At 40.3% G+C, this 22,200-nt stretch overlaps 1 pseudogene; it reads left to right on the top strand.

The window, feature by feature from the left end:
- The first annotated feature begins 224 nt into the window (after nt 1–224).
- Nucleotides 225–15,969, top strand: LOC102542988 (tissue alpha-L-fucosidase pseudogene; annotated as a pseudogene).
- Nucleotides 15,970–22,200: the final 6,231 nt, after the last annotated feature.

Here is a 22,200-nt window from a genome sequence, read left to right as displayed (position 1 = left end):
ATCATGAAACCATCACAAACTGGCCAAGTTCTGTGTCTTGGAGCTGGAACTTGGAGGACCTGGGGCCCCATTATGTTTTGATGAGTTGATAAGTTGGGAATAAATGTCTGGAAGAGGAACACATGGCTATGGACTGTATCACCCACTCTTAGAATTGTTCCATCCATTCTACCTACTTTTAAGAAAAATGGCTTCAAAACACAGTATTTTTCAGTGTGAAAACAATGCTGGAGCTGTATGTCCTTGGTAACAGGTAGACACTTGACTTGAATTGGTCTAATGGAGAATGAGAGTGTCCTGCTACCTGTTGGAACTCTACAGATTTTGTTTCCTGGGTCTACAATGATAGCCCTGTCAAGGATGAAGTAGTAGTGATTGACAGTGGGGTCAGAAATACTCCTGTTATCATGGAGGATACTACAACTATCAATTCAAATTCAAGTCAGGGAGTTTGCTAGACTGCAAGTGGAAGACGTGCACCACCATGGACAGGCGCTCTGGGACTCCACTGGGACATGGCCATGTCTGACATTGCAATCATTTCAGAAATCATTTCAGAACTGGTTTAGACAGTAAGAGGCAACTATCTTCTCACCATTAGACTAACTAAAGATGGACTGATTGTTATCACCTACCAAGAAAGGCTTCTTGCTGCTGGGAAGCAGCTGAGTGTAATGGGGAGGATTTCTATGAATCTAAACTGTGGAGGGTGCAATGGGAAAAAAAAAGGTAATCTGTATGATATACCTTAAAAAGATCATGCTATTTAAGCCATTTTACTGCACTGGTCAAAAAAAAATGGAGTCTTAAACCTTCAATCCCCCATAACTACCTCAACTACAAAGGTTAGGATGCTAGGATCCAAGAATATCTGAAGTGGTGCACAGATCTGGATAAAGGCCTCCTCACTTCTTTGACCTCACCCTCTGCTCTTCCGGTTGAGTTTGCTTGGACTGTAAAGCTGGCAGGAGTAGAGTGGTCATTGGAGTTAAAGAAGAAAAGGATACTGACTGCTGTTTGCTGCTTTCATTTTCCTTGTATAGTACCATCATTATAATAAACTAATTTCTCTTCCTCATCCAAAGATGACTTTTCCATCAAATTTTAATCAGAGGAACTGAGTGCATTGCACTGATGTCTTAGTGGACCAAGGATTTGAGCGCCATTGCTAGCATACCTTGCTCTGCTCAGCGAAAAAAGGCACTGAATAATTAAGCTCTGAGTTCATCCATTCCTACCTTTGTAAATTATCTATGATGGAAACTCCCGTCCATTCTCTGGGTTTGATAAACTTACTTGCTTACTCAGTGACTTTAAAAAATAAGCCAAGTCACCCAAAACTGCCTATGGGAGGAGGCAGAAAGAGTTTGGCAAGTTCAACTGAATGTTATTTATTTAGCATCAGTTATCTATCACCCACCCCTCCCCAAGCAGCACCTCCCCCAACCCTACAAGTGCAGAAGTACCTAGAGGGGAAGGAAAAGGCTTACTCAGCTGCTAATGTTCACTGTTTAGAAGTTTGTAAAGCAAAGTAAGAGCTCTGAAATTCAGCCTGTTTATAGTGATACTATTGAGAAAATGAATTTATTCTACCCTGCCTCTCCACATATGATCAAATAAATAAATTTGCATGTCAACAAAATTTATAGGCCTCCCTACCATTGCTTTCTCTGTTTTTTGTTTGTTTGTTTGTTTTTCTTGCAATTTTGTTTGTTATTGTTGAAGAAACTGGCTGTTTGTCCTGGGGTTTCCAACAGGTTGGGTTTTATTGATTGTGTCCCTGTGATGTTGTTTAACATGTTCCTCTGCCATTGTAAGCTGTAAATTAAGAGTTAGATCTAGAGGATTGATAAGAGTCAAGTTCAGTTATTTTGTCAATAATAATTTTATACATAGTGCTTTGCACTTCTATTAGGAAGTACATATTGTCTGTCATCTCTTTTTGTTGATGTGAACAGCCACTGATGTGGTCATTGCCTAGATCTGTTAATCTATTAGGAGGCTGCAAAATGGTGATATCCTAATGCTATCATTCCTTTTTCGTTTATTAGTTGAAAAAATTCTGTAAAGACAAAGTTCTTCTTGATTACTCTGAGACCACTTTTGGGTTTTTTTTTTTTCAAACATAATGAATTGATCCCCTAGCATTAAGAATTTCATTTTTGGTATTATACTGAACTTATGGATTTAAATATACTTGACATGTTTCAATCCATTGCATTTATCATCCTACTGATGCTCAAATGATCCCATCTCTGGCCAGCTGAATCTTTAAGCTGGTAGCCAAATCCTTTGGGCAGAATCCTACTAGTGTGCCATCACTTCCTTGCTACTAGGTATGACAAGATATTCCAGACTCGTTTAATAAACTTGCTGCCTCAGACCTGGAATCAGCCATCTTACCAAGAGGTTTGTTTCCTTTTGGTGGCAAATAGTATCTAGAGACACAGTCAGGGTTCTAAAGGTGCTTGTTGCTGTTGCATTAGCCATTGTTTACAGGCTTTTTCAGTGGACAGACCTAGAAAATGAGTACTTTTAAAACATAAAACACATTATGAATTGGTATTGCTTCCTCAGATTCATTTGCAGAACTATAGGACTTTTACTTACTCTCATTGATCTTACATTTGTGTCTGCTCTCACCAAAGCTGCAAATCCCAGTTCTCAGTGACACCAATATATATACATTTTGGTTACATACACAACAGTTTCAGAACACCAATACCAATACTACCACAATATGATTACTGAATCAATGGATAGAAACAAAAACCAGTAAGAAGACGTAATGGAAGAAAAGACCACATGTCTGATAGCTAGAACAAAATACAAATACCTCAGCATATGCTTAACAAGAAATGTCCAAAATCTATATGAAGAAAGTTATAAACAGTCATGAAGATATAAAATTAGACTTTAACAGTTGGAAGGAAGCACTATGTTCATAGAAAAACTCAGTATCATAAAGATCTTAGTTCTTCCTATTAATATTTAAATGATTTTCATAAAATTCCGGTAAAAGTGCTATCAGGTTTTTTTCCGAGAGCTAAATGAACTGATTATATAGTATGTTTGGAAGAGTAAACATGCAAGAATAGCCAGGAAACCCCTCAAAAAAAAAAAAAAAAGAAATGGTATAACATTAAAACATATCATAAACCTCTATGATTAAAGCAGTTCTGTATTAATGCATGAATAGCTAGACAAATACAGTAGAAAATTCAGAAATAGACCTAATTACATATAAAAATATAGTATAAGGTAAGAGTAGCATTCCTAATTAGTGAGGAAAAGATGGATTTTAAATAAGTGGTGTTAGGACAACTGGATAGCCATATATAAAGAGATAAAATTGAAGCCTTTCCTTATACTGTATACCAGGACAAATTTTAAATGATTGGGAAATTTATAGATATAAGATAACATATAAAAAAATAACATAAAAAAGATAATATATGAAAAAAGATGAATTACTTTATAACCTGGCATAGGAATAACTCTTTAAATTACAATTTAAAATCTAAGAATAATAAGTAAAAAGTTTGACATGTACAATTACAGGAAAACAAGTGCTTTACATTTAATACACAGGCATTACATCAGACCCATTTGCAGATGAGAAATCTGAAACTCAGAGAAATTAAGTATCATGCTAGAGTTTACACAGTAAATGGCAGAGATGGGATTTGAACATAAAGAATTTGTAACTAATTGTACACTGAGCCACCTAAACTTCTGTTCACCCAAAGCTCATTGAGAAAATCAGAAAATAAACATTTTCCAGACCCCACTCACAATTGGGGAATGAAATCTTATTAATGCTATTAGACCAGTGCATTGTTTGATATAGACTTCATGTTGAGCTTTAAAGTTAGGCACAAAGAGAGACTTCAGTGTATTTTGAAGATTAAACTTAAATACATTATGACACTTAACATAGAGATGTACACTTCTTAGTTTTTACTATCAGAAACTCTTGTATTACTGCAGCCCTCTCCTCCCAAGCTACCTCATATATCTCTACCGTGAAATCATATAAAATGCCAAGAATCCTGTTTTAAATATATGAAACTTGAAAGAATCTTCAGATCTTTTAGTTTATTATCAGCAAAGACAGTGTCTTGGCTAAGTTATTTTAATGGGTATAAAATAATTCAAACTAGTTGTTGGGTTTATAAAGAAAGAAAGCGCCAATTGACTGAAGGTTTCACTTCCTGGCTGGTACTTGGTGTTTGTGCAAAGTCAGCAACTAGTACCAACATTCCTGCCCTTCCCGGTGTTTAATTTGTTTACATTTGAATTTTTCATTTCCTTCCAATGCATCTCAAACCTAGTCAACAAATACTGGATTTCTCTTTCTGTTTCTTCAGGAAAACTTTTAAAGTCAATTGTGCTTTTTCTCCATTAGAAAAATGGTTATTTAGAGGGGCTTGTGAGAACAATGCAACTAATTCATTCATTTCATGATAATTTATTAAGCACCAACTAATGTACCAGGCATTGTTCTAAGTGTTGGAAATACAAGGAAGATAAAGCGGACAAGTTTTTGTTCTCAAGGAGCTCACCTTCTATAGGAGGAGACAGGGGAAAAGCAATGAACAAACACAAAGTTGGATAATATCAGAGAGTGATTTGTTCTGTGAATAAAGCATTAAACACAGAGATGTGATAGGGACTGGGGCAGAGATCTTCCTTAGTTTGGATGGTCAGAGAAGTCCTTCTCTAAGATATGAGTCACATGAAGACCCAGGCAGAAAGAAGTATGGGCAGAAGGAACAAGTGAAAAGGCCCTGAGGCAGGAAAGCACTTGGGGTGTATGAGGAAGAGGAAGAGCACATGTAGCTGGAGGGGAATAAACTACACTAAACTGGTAACTGACCTCCAACTATTTAAAGATTCACTTGTTTGTTAGTTTATGCATTTACAATCTACCCTTTTCCAAAAAGGATTTAAAATAGTTTTTTGAATGTTGCTGTTCCTATAGGTTTGAGAAAAATAAAAGTGAGTCCATTAGCAGGTAAAATCCGACAGATAGATCTAGGATAGACCATAAAGACTGTGGATGCAGGATGTTCATTTTTTTTTTAAAGTCTCACACACCTTGAAATGTCATTTAAGAAATTATTTTCAGAGAAATTTGTTGCACTGAATTTAATTTCAAATCAACAGACCCATTATATGCTCTAATTAATCATGGCACATGCTATTTACCAGACTCCTGTAAAAACAAATTTCTTTTGTACACATTACAAAGAAATGTTACATAAAATTAAGCACCAAGTAATGACTTTAATTTGCGTTTAGTTAATAATACACAGATGATCACACGGCTGTAAAGGAAGCCACTTGGGACATTAACAAATATGCTGGCACAGAGGAATTGGAAGAAGGCAGACTGTGAGCTCTGGGTGGGGAACAAAGAGGACCCAAGAGTTAATGGACATTAGATGTTTTGACTTCCAGATACAGGCAGAAACCTGCTGAAGGCCTTTGTCCAGGGAAGCCTGTCTGAATGAATTTCACGTTTCTTCATTGGTTTCTAAATTATTTTTTCCCTCTTGTCCAGCAAAAAGCTTTTATAAAACTTAATGGAATTTTATTTAACATGAGCTTTGCTGAATGGCCTTGACTCAAAAGCTTTTTTTTCTCCAGTTTTGCAAGAAGCCATAGTTGTCCCAATTCCATGAGCCACATTGCATGTCTAATTCTTGGCACTTAACGATCCCAAGCTAAGACACTCAGACTTTACATTTGGAAAATAAAATAGAGTGAAACCCTAATATTTTAAAGAAACCAATACTGCATTTCTCTGAGGTCTGCAGGCTATGTAAGCAATCATATAAACAGACACACAAAAATAAAAATTCCATATCCCATGTTGTAGCAGATGGGTTGGAAAACCAGTGGGACAGAGGATTTGTGGTTAAAATTTGTTTATGCTTTCAGAAAGGACGAGTGGAAAGTTGGTAGGAGACTGAAACAGCTCACTTTTCTCTTACAGCACTTTTCTGATATTTTCTCAATTCCACTTCTTGCTCCCATCTAAAAGCCACCTAAAAGGGGATTTGTGCAGCGGAAGAGTCATGATGCCAAGACTCAAGAGAGGATTTCAATGCCCTGAGAAGCAGAGACTCCTAAAGATTATTTAAGGTTCCCACCAACTCACAGTGTGACTCTTAGTTGTCATTTCATCTGTCCATGTGCCTCTTTTGCATTGTACATGAAATGGGTATCAAAGAACTACTTACATCATGGTAGCATTTTAGCTTTCCGAACGGGTGACAAACATCCTTCTCTTCTAGGTTGGAGGTTACATTGGTACCAACTCTGCTTCTCTCACCATCTATGACCTGTCTCTGTTTCCCAAGAATGCTGGATTCAGTCACGCTTATCATTCTTCCTGGAACAAGATGGGAAGGAGGAGGGCTGTATGACTTCATTCAGAATAAAAGTTCCCCGTAGTCCTTACCAGACTTTGGAGCAACATGATAATGCAGTCACACAAACTGGCACACACCCCATTACGGGACTAATGATGAGCTGATAACAAAAAGGAAATTTAAAGAAGGGAAGCCTCAGAAAGGGATTAATCAACAACTCCAAGGCAATATCATGCTGTGCTTATGTTTTCTGCAAATATTGACTTTGAAGAATTAAACATATGACTAAACACTAAGGCACTGTCCCTGTGAAAGAAAGTTTCTATGTGACTATTTCAGACAAAAGGCAGTGCAGAAGGGGCCCAAGCGTGGTGCTGTAACTTTCCTCCCCTGTAGGGAGGGGCAAGTTCTGTGCATGCGGTTACTGAACATGGTGTAGCATACATGTATATTTATCTCCCCACGCATGTCTGATTTGAACTGCAAGAAGAAGGAGGGAGTTAGAAAGGGACCTCTTGTTTCTTTTAAGTTTTCAAAGCATCACAGACTTCTCCAGAAGTCGTCTGGGACAGGGAGAAAAGTATGAACCCAAGATAGTTGAAAATGGGCATAGGGTAGGAAGAGAGAAAATGCAGAGAGGCTCTGGAGCCCAGTCAATTCAAGTAGAAATGCAAGTTAGAGAACGAAAGAGTGATTTCTTTAAAGACAAGGCTGCACTGGTTCTGGAAACCAGGGTCCCTCACTGGGCAAGACATGACTGTTTCAAACAAGAAGCCAAGTGGTAATGCTTGATGTGAACTACTTGTATTATATGAGTCATGGATGTATTCTTGCATATAAACTTCTTAGAGCATACTGTCTCAGGCCACATCTTGACTACCTCCTGATGGCATGTTTACTGACTCTGTAGATTTGGATTTAGGTGTGTGGTACATTAGGTGATTATTCAGCAAATATTCACTCCTGCCCCCAACTCCTGCCCCCTCATCCTTTGATGGAGGCGTGTACTTTCCTGCTGCATTGATGTTAGACTTGGGCCACATGACTTGCTTTGCCCAATGGAATATTAGCGGACATGACAGAAGCAGAGACTGAAAATGTGTTTGCGTGGTTGGGCTGGTCCTTCTTGTGTTTCTGTCATGAGAAGAAAATGCCAAGCCCAGCCTGGTGGTCTGAAGAGGGTGAAAAAAACACGTACAGCAGATCTTGACCCACTCTGTAGCTTGAAATCACAGCCACCCAAACCAAGCCTGGACCAGCCAAACCCAATGTACGAGTGAGAATAAATGATTGTTCTTTTAAGCCACTAAGATAGGGAGTGGTTTGTTATATAGCATTTTGTGGCTAGAGCTAACTGGCACAAGCAGAACAGCTGATGGATCTAGTGGAGGAGGCAAGGAACATGGGTTGTACAATGTTTACAAGGCACAGTGAGTGAGCGGAATGGCGGAGTCCCTGAGCCATGAATGGTGGGGACTGGTGTCTAGCACATACCCTTGGTGCACGGTAGCATGATGCTCTTGCTGAACACAGACCAACTGTCAGAATGTGGTCACTTGTGGAACAAGAGGGACTACTCTGGGTCCCCAAGTGTGTGTGTGTGTGTGTGTATATATATATATATATATATATACACCAGTATGTACCAGTGACTATTCTAGGTACAACTTTGTATCTGTAGATGAGTTAGTATCTATGACAGTTCTTGCTTTTGGAATGAGAGGGAGTGTGTTAGTGTTGTGCTTGGTGGTGATTTCTTTGTTTTGTTTTGCTTGGCTTTGAGAGGGGCACAGAGACATGGAGAATTGAAGACCTAGTCTCTGCCTGCAGCTGATTCGCTGAGCTGGGTTGTTACCTGTTGCGAGAGGCTGAAGGAGCTATTTTCATGAGAGACTTTGTCATCTGGACCCCACCTGGCCCTCCTTGTGCACACTGAAGTGTGGCACAGAACCCAGGAACCTAGAAAGCTCTGGCTCCTTGCAGACCAGTGGGTGAGGGAGCTGTTGCCTGTGCTACAAACACCGTGTTCCCACCATGGGCATCATCCCTTGCTGCTGTTGTGGTTCCCTCCAGCCGTGTCGTAAGTGGAGGCTCCAGAGCAGGAGCAGGTGTTCGAGCACTCAGGGACTTGCATGAAAGGCATGCGAGCTAGTTGAGACCGTCCTTGGGGACTGCCAGAAATATACTGGGGAGACTTGGCAGGGAGGTTGGAGCAGGGTGAGGCTGAGAGAAAGTAATTTGAGATAATAATGTTAACGGGACCTTATTTGAATGCATGTGTTGAGGGACCACAGAGATATTTCAGTTACTTTATGCACGTGGTTGAAAGGTCTAGTTGGCCCAGTGCCCACAGTCAACACCCATGAAGCTATCTGGATAATGCTGGGGGGTCTGTCTTCAATGGCACATTTGCCTCAACAGATGACCCAGCCCTACTAGAAGGAGAGCATTGCCAAGCTATTGCCTCTGTGGAAACTCCACTGCCTCACTTTAGGATAATGACAGTACAAAGGAAAAGGGAAGAGAGAAATCAAAAGATGAGTAAGAAAGAGTGATGTGGTCATCGGTGAGTCAGTACATCTTAGCAGATAGAAATTAACACATGGCTTTGTACATAGTAGGGCCTCAATAAGTGTGTGCTGCTAATGGGATATGAAAAGAATCTGGTGGACGGTGCCACCCCATCACTCTCCACTGTTTCTGGCAGCATCAGAGGGGCTGAAATTGCTCTCTTAGGCACATACATGTGACAGCAAGGAATACATCAGCCTCTGGACCCCCAGAGTGGGTCCCTGCAGGATAATATTGCCTCTGGCAGAAATCGAGGGAAACTCGGTGCTGATTTGTGCCGCAGTTGCTCACAGTATAAACAGAAGCCGCCACGGCTGTCCACTCAGCACTTCTTACCAGGCTACAGAAAAAAAAGAAAAGTTTTTCTTTTTTAAAAGAAAGATGGAAGAAGGGCATTTTTAGTGCAGGCAGCAGCTCTTTACAACATAAACTACTCAGCCCAGGGGAATTGAAATGGATGAAGCGTATGCAAAGTCAGCTAATGAGTGGAGTTTGGGTGAAAAAAATGATAAAAGAAATTGCTTGATTTTATTTTTCTATCCATAGCAATGCTTGTTTTTAAAGTGGTCAGTGGCGCAGGTCTCACTGACATTGAGCATTTAGGGGAAGAATGCTTGATCTCACAGTGGGTAGAGTGGGATTAAGTATAATAATTTATTTGCAAAATAAAGTTTCAATTGGATACTAATTGTATGAATTTCTAGGATCACCATTTATTAGGAGAAGTAAACTGACCACATTGCTGGTCTACCGGTAGAACGGGGGCCAGATTATTAATGAAGGTGTCCCTTGGAAAGGGGGGATAGTACAAGTTGAGTGGTAGGCAGTCCCATTCTGGTCTTGGCATGTCATGTGCTGACCTGGACCAGTCATTTGTATCTCTCTGGGCTTCCTGATTGTTGTGCTCAAAGAGGTTACAGATGTGTGAACTAGTGAACCCTCTGCACCTGAGGCCTGGGGTAACTGAGGTGGTTGTCAGTCCAGGGCTCACCGAGGGCAGCCCTTGGGGCTCTGATGGCTCGCCCCATAGTCCCATGCAGGTTCAGGGAAAGGGCTCTAGTTCACATTCTGCGTGTTCAAGCACCTTTCTTTTGAAATCCTCAGAATGAAAAAGTTTGAGTAGATTTGAAATCTATTTCTGTTATCAAAAGAGCATTTCAACATTTCTATTGGTCAGAGAAAATAAAAAAGAAGAGCTCTTCGACTCTTCAAGATAATTTCAACTGTTGTAAATTTTTGAATGGCTGTAAAAATGGCTCTAATTTTTTTTTATCACCTACTTGTGGGAACAAAGTTTCCCATCAATGGTGACTATCAAGACTTTGAAGAGATCATTAAAAAGACTTGATCAGGACTTGCTTGTAGCCGTTTCAAATGTAAAACTTGCTATAAAATAGTTATGTGTGTGAAAGAAAGCTCAACTTTCTCATTAAAAATTTTGGAAAAGATTTTATTTTGAATTTTCATATAAATTCAAAATTTAACATCCATTTCTAATGCTCTGGATTTTATTTTTATTATCATAGTAATAAAACATAAAGAAAATGTAATAAATGTTTTCACTTAGCCCACATAGATGTCTTCAAGTCTCCTCCAGTTTATTCCAGTGTGGTGTGCAAATATTTTCATATCATGTCTTGGCTTCAGGCAGATATCAGAATGCCTGGATGCAATGAAGCTAGAACACACCCTTACACCATATACAAAAATCAACTCAAAATGGATTAAAGACTTAAACATAAGACAAGATACAATAAACCTCCTAGAGGAAAACATAGGCAAAACATTATCTGACATACATTTCAAAATTTTTCTCCTAGAAGAAATAAAAGCAAGAATAAACAAATGGGACCTAATGAAACTTACAAGCTTCTGCACAGCAAAGGAAACCAGAAATAAAACAAGAAGAAAACCTACGGAATGGGAGAAAATTTTTGCAAGTGAAATCGACAAAGGCTTGATCTCCAAAATATATAAGCAGCTCATACGACTCAATAAGGAAAAAATAAACAACCCAATCCAAAAATGGGCAGAAGACCTAAACAAGCAACTCTCCAAGGAAGACATACAAATGATCAAAAAGCACATGAAAAAATGTTCAATATCACTAATTATTAGAGAAATGCAAATCAAAACTACAATGAGGTATCACCTCACACCAGTCAGAATGGCCGTCATTCAAAAATCCAAAAATGACAAATGCTGGAGAGGCTGTGGAGAAAGGGGAACCCTCCTACACTGCTGGTAGGAATGCAGTTTGGTGCAGCCACTATGGAAAACAGTGTGGAGATTCCTCAAAAGACTAGGAATAGACTTACCATATGACCCAGGAATCCCACTCCTGGGCTTGTACCCAGAAGGAAATCTACTTCAGGATGACACCTGCACCCCAATGTTCATAGCAGCACTATTTACAATAGCCAAAACATGGAAACAACCTAAATGTCCATCAACAGGTGACTGGATAAAGAAGAGGTGGTATATTTATACAATGGAATACTACTCAGCCATAAAAACCGACAACATAATGCCATTTGCAGCAACATGGATGCTCCTAGAGAATGTCATTCTAAGTGAAGTAAGCCAGAAAGAGAAAGAAAAATACCATATGAGATCGCTCATATGTGGAATCTAAAAAACAAAAACAAACAAAAACAAAGCATAAATACAGGACAGAAATCGACTCATGGACAGAGAATACAGACTTGTGGTTACCGGGGGGGGGGGGGGTAGAGGGTGGGAAGGGATAGACTGGGATTTCAAAATTGTAGAATAGATAAACAAGATTACACTGTATAGCACAGGGAAATATACACAAAATGTTATGATAAATCACAGAGAAAAAAATGTGAAAAAAAAATCAAAAAAAAAAAAAAAAAAGAGATCAGACTTCTGGCCGTACTGACTCAAGGTTGACCCAACTTGCTAACATGATACTTAAATGAAATGCAAGATTATATGAATTTTACTGAGATGACTTTAAACTAGAATATCAGTAAATGATGTATCTTAAAATAAAAGGTGTATTTTACAAATGCAAAAAAAAAAAAAAAAAAAAAGAATGCCTGGATGCTAATGCTGGTTTGCTGCTAACTTTCTTTGACTAAATCACATGAACAACTTGGGCCTCAGTTCTCCTATCTGTAAAATGACTACATTAGATTATTTCTAAAATTTATTTTGACAGTCTGTTCTCTTCTATGGTCAAGTTATTTTTAACAGTCTATTTACTGCTATGGTCATGACAAGGGTTTATTTCTTATGAGGATACATCTTAGCAATTGATCATGATTTTTGAATAATTTTAATACTTAATGGTCTTGCTACAAACCAAAGAAACTTGTATGCATAACTCAGATAATGGAATTTGGTAGATTTTGTGACCAAAATATTTATTAGCAAGGACAGTCCAGTCAGTACCTTGACTCCAAAGAACTCAAGGTGCTACACTAATGCCACAAGCCTATTTGCTCAAGTTAAAAATCCCTGTAAGCATTCCCCTTGTTCCTTTAAGTTTGGGAACACAGATCAATCTGAAGGAAGTCAGGATATGGTACCCTATCCCTTTGTGATCAGAAGGCACTGCTGATATGGACTATACCTATGTTGATCACTTTTACATCCCATCAGGCCTGCCCACTGATTTCAAGCCATCTCTTTTCACCTTTGAAAACAACTATCTAGGACTGAGGGCCTGAGGCAGAGGATCTGAAAGGCAATCACTACTTTTTAATCAACTGGTTTTGAGCCTGAATCCTACCTTACCTGCCATCTTGTCCCCAGGCCCCGGCCCTTCTACAAGCAGACACAGAATTAAAAAAAAAAAAAAAAAGAGCCAGATACATTAACAGTCAAGATAAAAGCTCTGCTGTAGACTCTAAAATCAACTTACTTTAGGAAGAGATCTGGAAAAGTGTATCACCAAATATCAGAAAACTTTGAAACATTAAAGCATCCATTTCAAAGGAAAGGGATCAGAATAACTGAGTGTGTGCTATCTGATCACACATGAGCAGCTTTGTCATACGCCATTGAATATATAAGTGCATGACTCCTAACTGCTTACAGACACTCTTAAAATTAGAAATATGTGAAGCCTGGAGAAGTCTGAGTAGGAGAAAAGTTGTAGGTATATATCATGATGCCCTATACTCCCTCTGAGATGTGTGGCCAGTTTTTCTAGGAAGATTGAACCTCAAAGCCATATGAAGAAATGATCTAACATTACCAGCTCATTTGTTCTAAGAATTAGTGTCAACATTACAGAAAACAAGCACTGTAGGGTGGAAGCAAGAGTTCAGGGTTTGGTCTTTGGTTGAAGAAGATAAAGTAAAAGTCAGAAATGAGTAAGATCTTAAAAACAATGGGGTCTCTTGGGTTCCAGCAGGAACTCAAGCTACATAAAAGGAACATTAGTAAAGATGAAAGACACCATAGAAAACTGCCTGTAAAATTCAAGAGCCGACATTATAAACCCATGGGAAGGAAATAACATTTATTTAGCACCATATGTAAGGTACTGTGATAGGTGCTTTTCAGATCCTTCAAGCTAAGTATAATCATAGCATCATTCCCTTTCTAATCAGTAAGGGAACTAGGGCTAATAAAAAAATGTTAAGAAATTTGTTGCAATTCATATAGCCAGTAGATGGTCAGAATCTCCTAAGCTCACACGTGGTAGTGACTTTGTACATACATGTGGTAGGTGTACCTATTTCTTGGCTTAATTGAGGGGGAATTCTCTAACATCACACCATCTTCCCTATTGGCTCCACGGCGTCCCACAGTTGCAGCTATGTTCCTTAAAATCTTGGGGATTTTTGTTTTAACTATTTCTGATCTAAATTCAGTCACTGAAAGTATGGGGCACCTTAAGTGGTTCCCAGACATTTTTCTGAAAGGAAAGTATTTCTTAAGGAGCTCTACCAGGAAGTCAAGAACGAGTCCCCATAGGGCTGGGGGTATCTCCTGGACGGAGGTATCTCCTCTGGGTTCTAGGGCTGCTGAGGGGACCACACCACTACTAGACTACTTTCCTACACTTTTTTTCTTTGGCTGCATACTCTTTGATTCACTCTTCATATTACAATTTTGTAATATTTACTATGGAGAGAATAGAAAGATAGTTTTGTCTTTCCTATAACAAGGTTGATCAAAATTTGATAGTGTATTATTGATAGGTTAGAAAAGTTCTTTTAAGCTTCAAAACATATTACTGTAAATGCCTTATCTGTGACTTTCCACTGCAGTTAAGTTCCAAAACCAGGAAATGCTCCATGGAGAAAGTGAGGTCCTGAAAACAAACCTTCTATTTCATAATGTGGCCAGGGCCAGCTAGAGGCAGATTCACAGCACGGCTGAAGAAGCTGAAAATTCAAGGTCTTTTCTTTCCAAGGCTCAAGTGTTGCCCGCAGGAAATAGTAGTCACCTGAGCTAGGAGACAAAGAAAGAACACTGCTTCAGCCTTGGGGCATCGCTGCCCTTGGCGTGGTTGTCCTGGGGCTGCTAGCTGGGTCGGCAGGCTGAGTACAGCCTCTCCCTCTGCCTGGCCCCTAATGACAGCTTCTTCTGGAGGGCCACCTTGAGCATCTTGTCCCATCTCTGTCTTCCACGAGAAGTGTTCGAACCAGGCACTGCTCATTACCACTTTGATCTGGGCTTCATGGCCACCTGGCATCCTGACCCCTTTCTCCAGTCAGGCCTGAGGAGGAAGAAGAAGATGAGGACCTAAGACTTGGGGGGAGGTGAGGGGAGGGGAAGAGGAGTGGCTCCCAGCTCCATCAGAGGCTACAGTCTCTCAAACAAGAAACTGCTGAGGACTTTACAGATATGGGATTGCCAATAAAAGGCTGAAGCAAGAAGTCACTTTTTGAAACCATCAGTAATAAATACATTGTGAGCAACCAGGCCAGAGGGAAGACTGAATTACTTGTCTATCTTCTTTCTAGGAAAAATTACAAAATCATTTTCATAGAGGGGATCAAAGAGTATGAAGGCAAACCAATGTAGGGGAACCAGCAGTATAGAACTGTATCAGACAATGAATTAAAAATATAGTGTTATTTTTCTAGATTTTGTTGAAATTTATACTTGTCAGTTCTATAAAATTTCTGACTTGATACTGTTTCTTTATTTAGTCAACTTAATGTTCCCATTCATACCTGATTTTGCATTCATCTTTTAAAATTATTTTTCTTAAAGAAAAAGTTTAAGCTTCAGGTGCCACAAACAAGAATCTGTTCCAGGAACTTCTTCTGGGCCACAAAAGGCCATGCCCAGCATCCCTGTGTTCTCAAGGGGTATCTCTGCCGACAGGGATGTTGGGGATTGGTGCCTGGTTGAGTTTCATGGGAAGAACAATAGACTGGAATGGGACTTCAATCTATTTCTGGATTAACTTTGTTCAAATTATGTGCCCCTGGGCAGGAGACTATAATGTTCTGTGACCATATTTGCTCATTAATAAAATGGAATTCTAAACAGAAATCCCAAATCTTCCCAGGGATGTCCTTCCTACATGTACTATGACAATACATGTGTTTAAACCTTTGTAGAAAAAGGCAGCCAACAACAAGGAGAAAGCCACTGCTCTCACTCCTTGTGCATTTCTGGCTGGTAGCAAACTGAGGTTACGGGTGGTATCTCAGTAAAGCTTTACCACCTTAATATGCTGTTCCCACACCACCCTTGAGATCAGTTGAAAACTGTCACCTGTCCCCTCTAAATTTCCTCAAAGTGTTGTTTTTGCTGGTGGTGGTGAGTTTTCCTTTCTCCTTTTTCTTTTTTTATATGTGGAAGAAGTGGAAGCAGTCATTTCCCTGCTGTGTCCATTTCTCTGTCTTTTTACCTTGCTCAACCCTTCCTCCTCCATAGCCCCCCACCCCATCAACAGCCCAATGCCACTGCCCCCTACTTCCTGTCGTATTCTGACCTGGCTATTCCAGAGACTTGTGAAGTGTCCTGGAATCGGGCTGATATTCCGCTCCCCCAGACTGGACGAGAGATGGTGGAAGAATAACGGAGGGCCAGCCTCGTTCAGATATGGGGAGGGCCCCCTAGTGATGGAGTCAGCAGTGCATCATGTTCCTCACTGGACACCCACTGGGGTCACTCGGGCTCCTCTGGTACCTAGGACAGAAACCCCTGACCTGAATTTCCTCCCTTGCCACACCCGCCCCACCCCAAGCTACTTTTGGCTTCTGAAATGTGCAGAAAATGAGCAAATGAAAACAGGGGACAGTAATCCCTAAAATCAATGGTTAATCAGCCACACTTAAACATCTAAGAAAGGAGAATGACACCTTCAAAGGTGTCATCATCCAACAAGAAGGGCAATGAGTTGGTCTCATTTGGAAATTTTCTGTGTCTATATAGATTTCTCAAGGTAAATCACCAGTCTGTCTAGCCACATTTGTTAACAATGCATGTAACTCTTAACGGCATCTCAAAAGCATACTTACTCTCAATTTCGCTTCTCATTCGTTTTTATGATGCTAGAGAAATTCAGATTATATAGGCTTTCTTTGTGCTGAGATGGTAATTTTATATCACTGTAGATTAATAGCATTTTTAGTGATATTTGGTATCACTCATTTGTCTCCTGTGGTCGTAAAGATATATATTTTTTCTAATTTGGCTTTGCCAACAAATAAAAAATAAGAGTCTTTTTCTGTTGAATGAGCGAAAAAGTCATTCTGATCATGAAGAATTATTTCCTTTTAACATACCCACAATCCAGCATCTAATTGTTTTTGTTATGGCAGCTGTACAGTTTCTACAAGAAAGTGTGTGTGTGCGTGCCTGCATGCACGTGTACAGTTCAGCCTGCAGATGATTCTCTCCTTGTTGCCACTTGATCTTCACTTTGAGTTCTGATTACTGAGCCACCAGCTTATCTGTTTAGAGCCTGTTCACCCAGGCATCTCTACTTAAGGAGACTGAAACCTCCTTCTCCTTCACCTCCCTCTCCCTTGGTCCTGGAGTTTGGCAGATATCTTCACTTCATGAGCATATTGATGTATCTGGAATTCTAGTCGTAGAACTGGTCCTGCAGTGCTCACTTGGAACACGTGCCCATTCCAGGGATGGCTATTATGGAACAGGAAGGCCATCAGACTCGGTTTAGCTATCAGCTTTTAAGAGCCTCCTCCATCTGCTAAATGTGCACTGCAAAGTTTCACATAAAATGCTGATTAGTACCTCCATGTAGATTCACAGAACGATCCACTCTCTCTCGGTTTACATCCCACTCTCCTAACTACCTAGTCACCTGTTCTATTGGAAAATTTTAATCATCTCCCTGACATTAGCTTGGCAATTTCAGCGGCCACTTCACAATCTTTCAAAGTCTTTCTGCTCCATTTCATTCCTATTTCTTTTCTGCTTGTGTTAATTATTTTTGCAGCCAGCATACGTGTTTGTCAATAATGCATTACATTTTCCATGTGTCAGTTCCTCAGCCCATCAAAGAAGCTGGCTTTTTACATTCTGAATCTATCTTCCCCTTTCCCGACTTAGCTCGTTTTGCTCTGGGCCTGCTTCTACACCTTGTTCCTCCACCAGAAGTTACAGGAAACTTGGCACTTGCCAAGCAGTCCCTCAGCTTAATGGGGTCAACTTCTCCACAGAGCATTAAATTCAGGCCTGCAGTGGGCTGCAAGTTTTCTGAAAGCCCCATGCCTTTTTCCATACCCAAGATGCCCTCACCTTCTGGGATGCCCACTTCTGGGATGTGCACAAGATGGTTCTCTTGTCTCGAATCAAGGACTAGGGCATAAGTCCCCCATTAAGCTTGAGAATCATGAAAACCACTCCTGGCCCCACTAGCTCAAATGTAATACCTTTGCTTAGTGAAAAAAGCCTCCTCTTCTTAATGGCCAGCCACACAAAGAAGCACCTAGCACAGCATTAGGCACATACCAAAGCTCTGTAAATATTTACACAATCAAATGTGTTGCAGAAGTCTTAAGACTGCTTTGGTCGGGGGCAGTGTGTAGAGGGGAGGCACGTTGCTCCTATAAAAAAAAACAGTACTGTTCTCACTTCTATCCCAGCATAACCTATTCTTGGGAATTTTCTAATGGTCGCTATTTCCTTTTTCATGATTAATATTGAGAATACCTATTAGTTGTCATAATCCCAAAACTCTTCTTTTGTCCACTGCTTCTGAGAATTCACTGACTAGTTCCCTCTCACAGGCCAAGGAAACACTATTCTAAGAGAACTCTCTCCGCTTCTCAGAATGAATGCCCTTTTGGTGAAGGACGTATGAAGGGAAGTTTCTTTTCTTGTTTTGCTTTTATTTCGGATTCCCATGGGGGTTTCACACATCCTGTTCTAATTCCCCAGGTCCTTGGGGAAGCACTTAGCCCATGGCAGACGGGAAGAGGAGGGGTGCAGGCTGTGAGCCCCACGAACAGGGAGGAGATGGGCCAAGGCTCCTCTGTGTCTGGGCTGCCCAGTTGGTCTCCTCTTTTGCCTGAGTCTGTTACTCACGTGCACCGGAATCTCTGCGTGCCACCCACTGACCCTGGGTAAGATTGCATTTCTTACTTCCCTTCACTGTAACCTTCCCTGGCAGCTCCTTATCTGTTTAACTGTCTTCTACCGCTTGGGACCCCTTTGTCTCCACGCTGCGGGAGAAGGCTGGAAATGACTGGGCCAAGAAAACAGAAGGATGGGAAATGAGAGGGCTGGGAGGGGAGGAACACCAGCTCAGACTGAGAAACAATGGGCTCCTGTACACTTTGGGAGTTTAGATCATCAGGTATTTCTTTCACCATTTCACTTTTCTAATAATCGCAACAAATGATCATTTTCTGTTAATTGTCCCACAGGAGACAATGCTTTTCAAATGTTTTTCCATGTACTCTCTGGCCATCACACTAATGAGCAAAGATATTGACAAAGGCCACCTAAGAGAGGAGGAAACAGGGACAATGAATGGAGTCGCATCATTCCAATATCCACCTGACCCTCTGACGCTCACACAGCGAGAGAGGCCTTCTCTGCAGTTGGCATCCTCTGTTCCTACATCTTCTTGAACTTGAAGACCCTCTGGAGATATGATCTTCCAGATAAAAGACTTTTGTTGGAGTCTTTAATTCACAATAACAAGAAGATGAAACATTATTATGTCACCTCTGGACTCAGACTTTCCAAGGCCATGTATCACCCCTTGTGTTAGAAGATGGCACAAGACGGACATGGTGCAACTTACCTCATCTACTCCATGTTCAGCTCTAGTATCTAAGTAAGGCTAAGAAAGTGCCTCCCCTGGCCACTCCCTGCTTTGCCCAGGGAAACTGTGAAAGGAGAATCAAAATGGAGTCAGTGTTGCTAAGAGAGCTCTCTAAAATGCAGGCAGGCAACCACTGAGGAAGTGGGGCTTATGCACGTCTCAGCCTGGGGGAAATCTGACCTATTGACCACTCATTGTCCTACTCAAGATACCAGTTGGACCCTTACCCTAAAATAACTTGTGATTCTTTAAAGGACAAATATTCCCTGACTTGCATTAAAATCAGTCAGAATTCTTACCCAGCAACTTTCACAAAATTACGGCTTTTTGTCTTTATAAGCCCCTGACTTTTTTCTTCCCTGGAATACTCTTCCAATTTTACCTGGTTCTGTGTCTCCTGAATTGCAGTTCTAGACCCCAAATAAAGCTCTTTGTTCTTTGCAGCCTCAATACTGATTATTGTTTGACAAAATAAAAAGGAATTGTTAGTTTTATTTGGTTTACTAACTCCATGATTCAGAGTAAGCTAAAGAAAAGTAAAAGTGTAAGAGGAAATGTGGACAAATTCTCTGTACTTATTTATAAGCAATATCAACAATCAATCATGCTTTAAGAAAATATTTCCTTGAAACAGTCATGGAGAAGGGTTTTGTTAAGAAAAATTGAGAGCAGGAGAATTCTACATCATACTCTCTGCTGAATGAAAAAAAAAATTAAAGCTTCCATAAAATTCAGACAACTTTAGCCAGTGATAATCTCACCCAGTTTCTACATGTGTAAAATGAGGATTATGAAACTACTTGTCTCAAGAGCTTCTTGGGACTTTTTCATATGATTTTTAGAAGAGTACCTAGTATATAGTAAGTATTCTATTAATGTTAGCTATGATTATTATTATCAACTAATAAAATTCCCAGTAGCTCTTATACTAGATTATCTATTATGTTGCAAACTAATAGTCTATGAATAGGATGCCGTCTGCATGAACAGAGTTTTAGAAATTTTGGTTTTAGTTGTCACATTTTAAAATTGAGAGATTTCTCACATGCACACAATAGGTATTTCCAATTTTGCTTTAAAATGGACCTGTGACAGGGAACCTACATTCCTGCAAGGCACAGGGGACAACAGCTGAAGGGCCCTTTCCAAGGGCATGTATCACCTCTTGCAAAACCCCCACTATGCCCTCCTGTCATCCACTGAGCCGTTTGCATTTTCCTCTCCTGTCTTATACATTACCAAGCACTTTCCAATAGGCTCTTCTGTTTTGTTTTACACAAACTGTAAGACAGGAGGCTAGGCAATATTATCCACATCTTATAGTTGAAGAAACTAATAAAAGAGTAGATTAAGTGAATTGAAAAAATGCTGCACGCTGAGTCCCTTGGGACTCAGACTAAAATCCAGACCACCCTTTTCTCCAACGTCATGCTGTTTCCCGTGCCCCGTGGACAAATCCATCCTCAAATTTCATCAGAACGTTCTTTACTGGGATTTTAAGCAGCGGGGTGACTTGATGTGCCAGTTTCAAATGCTAAGTTAAAGGGTGACCTAAGGTGTCTGAGGAACGTCCTCTCCACTCTGCTAATAAGCAGGGCAGTCTCTAATTATTTGCATGGAGTTTGGCTCCCAAGATAATTCAGTGTCCGTGTGGCTCCGTTTCACCTCTGCTTATTTCCATTACCTTGCATATTAGCTATGTCAAGTTGATGGGCCTGCTGTTCCCCAGGGTGGCTATTATAAATACTGGTGCTACAGTGAAACGCTTCCAGTCTTCTGGAACCTCATTTGAACTAAGCAAGTTCTCCATAATGATCATTAATGATGTATTATTGCTTGCATATAAATGTTGGATATTAATCTTTTGTTTACTTTCTCTATGCCATCAGACTTTTAAGAGGTTCTTTGTCATGCGCTCTTAACTGATGACCAGAAGCAGCTTCTCCATTTGGGACTGAGTGACTTTTTTAGCTGATGATTCACGGTGGCAGGTTAAAGCTTGATCTTGGAGCCCTGACCAATGAACCCACTTCCCTTGGCAGACATGGTGACCACTGAGGTTACATATCATTAACACCCAGGTACAAAACCTCACCTAAGACTTTTTGTAAGTCTGCCAAGACTGTCTCCTGGCTCATAAGTTTTATGAACCGGGGACAGGAATCTGTCCATGTCAAGAAGTCCCTGCAAGGTGACTGGGATGTGTCTAGTGACCAACCCTGGAAGGAGGGATGTGGTAGGCACTAGATACAACTTGTTTCTTTCTCACAGGACCTGGACTGGCCCCATGCTGTAGTGGGTCTGAGGGGTCATCTGGTCTAGATCCTTTGATAAATGCCCTTCTCCAAGACCCAGGTTGCAAGTGTTGGATTAAATCTAAGAGTCTCTCATGATTTGGGACAGGCTCTTCTTCCTATATTGAATTAAACTGGAAGAAATGCCTGCTGTTTGGTTTCATTTGACCTTACACTGTGGGGTTGTACCAAAAATAGATTAGCATCTGTGCAGGCAATGACGTGATGCAAGTGTTCTTCATGGCACAAGGTCACTGAGCTTGAGCTCAGGAATAAGATAGACTTGGGTTTGAACCCTGCTCTGCCACCTACTACCTATAAAATTTTAAGGTTTCTTTTTTGGTGTGTGTGTGTGTGTGTGTGTAGTAGACTGTGTATTTTTGTCCCAGTATCATTGGGATGTAATTGATGTGTAATACTGTATGAGTTTAAGGTGTACTTAAGGTTTCTTGAATTCTACTTAAGACTTGTTTAACACAAATACTAACAGTACCCACTTCATAGGGTTGTTGTGAGAATTAAATAACAAAAAATATATAAAAGACAGTCTAGAGTCTATTACAAAGCAGGTGCTCAGTACTAAGCTATAATAATTATTAATATTATTCCATAAGTCCACACTGATCAGTTATCTCAGTTCTAGAGTCCTCTCCTTACTCATCGTGAAAGAGAGAGGATGTTTACTGGGCTGTCACCATTTGCCTGTCTCTGCCCC

Source organism: Vicugna pacos, chromosome 5 (assembly GCF_048564905.1).
Source record: "Vicugna pacos chromosome 5, VicPac4, whole genome shotgun sequence".
In the NCBI taxonomy this organism is placed as follows: Eukaryota; Metazoa; Chordata; class Mammalia; order Artiodactyla; family Camelidae; genus Vicugna; species Vicugna pacos.
Note: the sequence above shows the minus strand (reverse complement) of the source record. Positions and strands in the feature narration are given on the sequence as shown.